At 44.8% G+C, this 7,615-nt stretch overlaps 1 non-coding gene across 1 annotated transcript; it reads right to left on the bottom strand.

The window, feature by feature from the left end:
• Positions 1 to 2,884: 2,884 nt before the first annotated feature.
• Positions 2,885 to 2,956, bottom strand: trnat-cgu (transfer RNA threonine (anticodon CGU)). The gene has a single exon. It is a non-coding gene; the product is annotated as a tRNA-Thr (tRNA).
• Positions 2,957 to 7,615: the final 4,659 nt, after the last annotated feature.

The following is a 7,615-nucleotide window of genomic DNA, read 5'->3' on the forward strand; positions in this document are numbered from 1 at the left end:
AGAAAGAAGTTAGCAAAGCATATGGGATCTTGGGCTTCATAAATAGAGGTACTGAGTACAAAAGTAGGGAAGTTATGCTGAACCTGTATAAATTTCTAGTTGGGCCACAACCAGAGAATTGCATCCAGTTCTAGTCAACACACTTTTGAAGGGATGTGAGTGTCCTTGAGAGGGTGGAGGAGATTTAACAGAATGGTTCCAGACATGAGGGATTTTAGCTGTAAGGTTAGGTTGGAGAAGCTGGGGTTGTTCTCCTTGCAGCAAAGGAGATTGAGGGGAGATTTGATAGACATGTACAAGATTATAATAAATATGACAGGTTTAGATAACTTACAGGGCGATGGGGATAGAGCGGGGGAATGGGACTGAATGGATTGATTTACATGGGCTTGATGGGCAAAATGACTTCCTGTACTGTAGTGACTCCAGGACTCAATGACTCTCTCTCCTTCTCTCTCTCTCTCTCTCTGTCTATCGCTTTACCTCTCTCTGCCTCTCTCTCTCTGTCTGTCTTTAGCTGGTCCTCTAACTTTCTATCGCACTCTCTCTCTCTCTTTTTTTCACTCTCTCTCTCTCCATTACACACATATTTGTCAATCACATGTCAAAGAAGGAAGCGTAATGAAGGAATGGCTGCGCCCTTGAAAATGTTTCCAGCAGAATAGTTAAATGTTTAAAGTTTCTGTAGGGAGTTTGACCTGAGATGGTGAGACACAAGGATGTGAGGTTATTAAAGTCTTCACCAAATGTAATAGGGAATAATTTTCTTCACTGGTGAACCCAAAGGAACAAATATGGCACAAGAATGAGAAAAGTCAGAGGATTGAGAAACATCCAATGGTTCTTCACATATACAAGTCAGCAAACCCACAGAAAAACAGTAGGTTGAGAGTTCAGATCCAGTGATAGACTTGACAAATGTCGAGCTCGTGCTTTATTCTTTATAAACCCAACATCTGTCCACTTGGCTATTGCACCTCGTCTCGATGTATCTGATAATACTGATACTATTTGTATTCCACAGTTGCTTTGAAATCACAGGCAATATAAATGGATTGGGAACGTCAATGGTCAGGAACCATTAATGGATTGGGAAAGTCAATGGACTGGAAAATATCAGTGGATTGGGAAATTCTATAGACTGAGTTATATCAATGGATTGGGACAGTTCAGTACATTGTGAAACATCAATGGATTAGGAAACAGGAATTAAAGGGACAGATGGAGTTCAACCTGGAAAAGTGTGAAGTGATTCATTTTGGAAGGTCGAATTTGAATGCAGAATACAGGCTTAAAGACAGGATGCTTGGTGGTGTGGAGGAACAGAGGGATCTTGGGGTCCATGTCCATGTCCATAGATCGCTCAAAGTTGCCACCCAAGTTGATAGGGTTGTTAAGAAGGCGTATGGTGTGTTGGCTTTCATTAACAGGGGGATTGAGTTTAAGAGCCGCGAGGTTATGCTGCAGCTCTATCAAGCCCTGGTTAGACCACACTTGGAATATTGTGTTCAGTTCTGGTCGCCTCATTATAGGAAGGATGTGGAAGCTTCAGAGAGGGTGCAGAGGAAATTTATCAGTATGCTGCCTGGACTGGAGGGTATGTTTTACGAAGAAGGGTTGAGGGTGCTCGGGCTTTTCTCATTGGAACGAAGAAGGATGAGAGGTGACTTGATAGAGGGGTACAAGATGATGAGAGGCATAGATAGAGTGGATAGCCAGAGACATTTTCCCAGGGCAGAAAGGGCTATCACCAGGGGGAATAATTTTAAGGTGATGGAGGAAGGTTTCGGGGAGATGTCAGAGGTAGGCTCTTTACACAGAGAGTGGTGGGTGCGTGGAATGCACTGCCAGCGGTGGTAGTAGAAGCAGATACATTAGGGACATTTAAGCGACTCTTGGATAGGTACATGGATGATAGTAGAATGAAGGGTATGTAGGTAGTTTGATCTTAGAGTAGGTTAAAGGTTCGGCACAACATCATGGGCCGATGGGCCTGTACTGTGCTGTACTGTTCTATGTTCTATGTTCCAGATGAAAGGATTGCATTAATTAATGGACTAGAATGTGGAGAGGCAGGAGAAAATGATGCCATTTTAGGGGGCCGGGGGTTAGTAGAAACAGACCAGGGATATTTTACTCTCTATCTCATTCCTTTCTTCTATCTGGCTCATTATCACATCCTCTCTCTCTCAGAGCGGTGGGAATCACTGGAACCCACACTTGTTGCTCAGGTTGTTTGGTTCCGGGAAAATACAAGGTCCACATCAGATTGACAGGAAAGATAAATGTGATTCAGAGCCAATCATATTCCTTTTGGTGATGTGTGCTCAGCCTTGTTATATCAGCAAAGGCAGCAGGTAATGCAAGTCCTGAAGAGTTTTGATAGAGTGAAGAAGGAGAATGTGTTGCCAGTGACAGAAGGGTCAGTAACCAGAGGAAACACATTTAAAGTAATTGACAAAAGAATTAGAGTTGTGATGAGGAGATTGTTTTTTCAGCAGTGTGTTGCTCTGGTCTGGAATGCAATCCTGAAAGGTCAGTGGAAGCAGATTCAATGTTAACTCTGAATGGAATTGGATACATACCTGACATGGAAAATATAACAGGACAATGGGGGAAAGGACAGGAGTGTGGGATGTGGGATTAATAGAATAGCTCTGTTAAATATCAAGCAAATGCACAGTAATAAGGTTCAGTGCTTGGACCTCAGTTATTTTCACTCTATCAATGGCAGAGAAGGCTCGAGGGACCATGTGGCTGCTCCTCATGTTCTTCCCAGTGTCCAGGATAAAGTGTAACATCACACTGATTTCCAGATGGCCAAAACAAATGCAACGGACATCTTTTCTGGAAACATCACATTTAAAGTGAGAAACTAATCATCAGGCACGGACGGGGATTAAACCCGTGATCTTCAGTTTACGAGACTGACGCCTTACCACTTGGCCACAATGCCTAATGGGCACCTGAGGCTCCAGAGGAGGATTTGTGATTCTTTTTCAATTTGGTTGAAACAGCATCGAGAAACATGCACAGAAATAAAGAGGGATTGTGGAATGGGAAACAGATCAGCCTCATTTACATCATCAGCATCATGAAATCTTCATTCAGACGTTCCATTCTCATCCTCAGCTTTTCTCACATCTGTACAATAATATAAGAGTGGACATTGGGTTGTTACTGGGCAGATTATATAAATAGACAATGTGCATCATCACAGGAAGTGATGTAATATAATCTGTACGGCACCTCATGGAGAGTTGTAGATGAAACTTTCAATGCAAGATGTGCAGAGTAAACTCAGGTTATTTTAACCGTCAGATTCTTATAAATTGTGTACAAAGCCTTGACAGATATCAGAATATTATATGGGGGCCACAGTAAACCAAAGCAATGATGGAGAAATCTTTGCCTGTACCTTTGAAAAGGTCACTGGACTGAACCAAGCCGAGGAGTGGCCGAGGTGGTTCCAGAGGTTTGCAAGGTATCGTACTGCATCGGGTCTCGTGCAGAAGCCAGACATGGAGCAGGTCAGTACACTATTGTCTGCCATGGAGGGAGTGTGTAGGCTACGTGTGAAGAAGTTATTAAGGCACTCAAGACCTATTTTAATTGAGGAAAAAAATGTCATCGTGGAGCCAAAGTTAAAACGCTGCATTTGCTGACAATGCAACCACCAGGTGACGCTTACTAGCACATGCGCAAATGCAGCCTCTTCCACTGAAACGTCACTGTCTGTGACTATCAGGCAGCTGCCAGGATTAAAGATGGAGCTACTCAATTTATCACAGAAAACAACTTAGACCCAAAAATCCCCTCAAAGGTTGCCATCGCCGCCTCCGTCCCACCCCCAATAGTCCCCCGCTACCTCTTGCGCATTCGCCAGTTATAAAGTACCAAGTCATCTTAATTCACCTAAAGTGAATTACTTTCGGAGCAGTGACTGTCATTTCATAAGCAAATACGGCACATATCTACACAATGGACTTGTTTTGGTTGATACTCGGAGAACGTTGTGCTGTTTGAAGTCTCATCAGAAGGACAGCACCTCTGACAGTGCTGCACACCCTCTGTAATTCAGTGAGGTTTCATAGAGTCAGAGAGTTATACAGCACAGAAACAGGCCCTTCGGCCATCGTGTCCGTGCCGGCCATCAAGTACCTGTCTATTCTAATCCCATTTTCCAGCACGTGGCCGTAGCCTTGTATTCTGTGGCGTTTTGAGTGCTCATCTAGATACTTCTTAAATGTTGTGAGGGTTCCTGCCTCTACCACTCCTTCAGGCAATGTGTTCCAGATTCCAACCACCCTCGAGCTGAAACATTTTTTCCTCAAATCCCCTCTAAACAGTGCCATCCCATTCTCCGGACGATCATTCCCCGCTTCCCCCCATCCCACTCTCTGACTGCTCACTCCCCGCTTCCCCCACCACCACCCCCATCCTGCTCTCTGGCCGCTCACACTCCAGGCCATGGGCTCTGCCGCTTCCCTCCTCTCGGCCACTTGCTCCAACATTGCCCCATCTCCCCTCGAGACTCGCCTTGCTTTATCGGGTGGTGCGGTGAAGAATGATCGAATGTTGGAGCGAGAGGCCGAGAGGAGGGAAGCAGCATGGCTTAGAGCTAGTGTCTGGAGGGACGTGTGGGGGAAGCGGGGCGTGAGTGGACGGAGAGAGGGCAGTGCGGGGGTGGGGGGGTAGCAAGCGGCCGGAGGGCGGGGGAGCAGGGTAGCGAGGAGCGGGCAGCGAGCGGCCTGGAGTGAGTGGCTGAGAGGGGGTAGAGAGTTTTCCTGCGCATGCGCCACTTCGTCCTGGAAGGCGTAGGCTGAGCATGCGCAGCACCTCAAAGCGCAGGAGACTGTTTGTGCATGTGCGCAGCTTGGAGCGCTCTGATGACGTCGGCTGGCCGCTGCATTGTCAGGAATCACTTTGAATTTAATAAGCGTACAAAACAGAAATGGGGAGGGTATTCATTCATTTATCAATGACTTGTACAAACTCACGGAGGTTTGTGAATACAGCAACTTAAGAGAAGAGCTGAATGGAGACAGGATTGTGTTCGGGGTATTAGACAACACCCTTTCAGATCATCTACAGTCCAGGGCTGATCTCACATTAACGAAAGAGTTTCAATTGAGCAGACAAACAGAGGTTAGAAAGTTTAACCAATCCGTTGTTCGAGGGGACAGGGAGAGTCTGATCTCCAGAGTTGCAGACTCAATTGAATTTGTTCAGAAAACAAAAGGAAAAATTAGTGGGAAAAGACAAGAAAGACGGGAAGAGCATCTAGTGGTAGCTGCAACCAATGGCAGTCGGTGTGGCTGAGAGAGACACAAGTGGGAAAACTGCCTCGCCAAAGAAGCTGAGTGTTTTTCCTGCAGAAAGATGGGACACTTTCAGTCAGTGTGTGGCAGTAAAATACCAGCACTGAATATAATTAAAGGGAAATCCCCAGAGAGCAAAAACATTAATGAAGTACAGGATATCCAAAGTGTGGAAATACATTTTTTAGGTGAAATCCAGGAAATAAAGTGAGAGTTGCTGGACGACAGAAATTCTGAAATATTTTAAGATAGATGTAGATAGATTCTTGATCAACAAGGGGGTGAAAGGTTATCGGGGGCAGGTGGGAATGTGGAGTTGAGGTTACAATCAGATCAGCCATGATCTTATTGAATGGTGGAGCAGACTCGAGGGGCCGAGTGGTCTACTCCTGCTCCTAATTGGTATGTTTGTATGTAAGAAAACATGTTCCAGATACAATGAGAACTATCATTTGTTTGGAATTGGATTTGAAACCCCCTTTTTTCAAAAGGTGATAGAGCTTTAATTTTTCTACAATTAACAGACAAATCCTTGTGCAGTTGAGATTGACAGAAATAATGGGCTGGATTCTATAGAGCCCTCAACGTCGAGATCTGTGGTGGGGGTGGGGTGGGAGCCGCCTGAAGATGGCCCCGGATGAGGCCCGCCATGGACCTCAACGTCGGCAGGGCCTGGCTCGATATTGCCTGCGACGGCGAGGCGTTGTGGGGGGACTCCCACCGCTCGACAACGGGACCACAAACCTGCATTAATTATTATCCCATCACTTCCTGATATCCAGCTGCGATCTTCAGCCCGGTGACCGGCACTGCCATGCCTTCGGAGCCCCATCCGGGGAAATGAGGTGCAACACTGGTGGGTAGGGGGGAGAAGGTAAGTTTCTCAGTGTGGGGGAGGGGGGACTTAGTCAAATTAATGTCATGGGTGTAGGGGATGGTGGGAAGGGTTATAGTTTACAGTTTGTGCAGTTTTGGGCGGAAGGTCAGATGGTAAAGGTAGGTTTTGGGAGGGAAGGGCAAATAATTAATTTAACTGTTATTGGGGGGATGGGAGAGAGGCAAAAGCAATGTATTTATTTCATTTCATTTAATCTTCCTTTAAATATTTTCCAGTAGGACTAACAGCCCTTTAAAAATGGCTGACACTCCAGTACAGTACTAAGGCAGTGCTGCACTATCAGAAATGCTGTTTTTCAGGTGAAACAGAAAACTGAGGATCCCTCTGCCCTCTCAGGTGGATGTTAAAGGTACCATGGCACTATTTCAGAGAATAGAAGGGGAATTATTTCTGGGGTGCTGGTCATTGTTTAACCCTGAATCAACATCACTTAAAAACAGATTATCTCGTTTTTATCACATTGTTGTTTCTGGGAGCTTGCTGTGCGCACATTGGCCACCATGTTTCCTACATGACTACAGTGACTACACTTGGAAAGTCCTTCATTGGCTGTAAAAGGCTTTGCAACGTCCTGTGGTCGTGAAATGCAAGTCTTGCTTTTTCCATTGTTATCAGTGTCATTGTGATCAAAAGATCGGATGCGTGAACACAAAGTTTAAATCAATTTTGATTAAAATAATGTAAAAGCATCTATATTCTTGCACTGTACTTAATAATCTCCATCTTCCTATCCTTACAGAGTGCAATGTCATCGACCCTGAAATTGATTCCACAATCTCATAGAATCTCAGACTCACAGAAAGTTGAAGGCACAGAAAGAGGCCACTTGGCCCTCAGACAATTTCAGCCCAGTTCTGATGAAAGGTCACAGATCTGAAACGTTAACTCTGTTTCTCTCTCCACAGATGCTGCCAGACCTGCTGAGTATTTCCAGCATTTTCTGTTTTTATTTCAGATTTCCAGTATCTGCAGTATTTTGCTTCTGTGTTAATTTGAAAGTTAAAACTGAACCACCTGTTTACAATTCACACTGGGGTCTCCCATGAAATGATTCTGTATAATATTGATATAATGAATACAGATTCCGACACAGAGCTTCCTGTGGGGAATTGGGGATATGAAAACCAGCAGACTCTGCAGGAATTTCCACTGGGAGCACAAATTCACAAAATCTACCTTTTATATATCGATTCATTTTGATTGTCCTTCTGGAAAATTATTTTGCAACAATTTAAACATCAACCCACATCTCCATGACTGGGTCAATTATGAGGTCATCCTCTGACAGGTCATGTGACAGCTGGAGTCACAAGACATCAGAACCAGATTTGTGACTGGATTAAAACCCGGAATCCTGTCCCAATGGCTTTTCAAATAAAGCTGTTGCTGTTTGAAA

This window comes from Heterodontus francisci, unplaced genomic scaffold, assembly GCF_036365525.1.
Source record: "Heterodontus francisci isolate sHetFra1 unplaced genomic scaffold, sHetFra1.hap1 HAP1_SCAFFOLD_58, whole genome shotgun sequence".
In the NCBI taxonomy this organism is placed as follows: Eukaryota; Metazoa; Chordata; class Chondrichthyes; order Heterodontiformes; family Heterodontidae; genus Heterodontus; species Heterodontus francisci.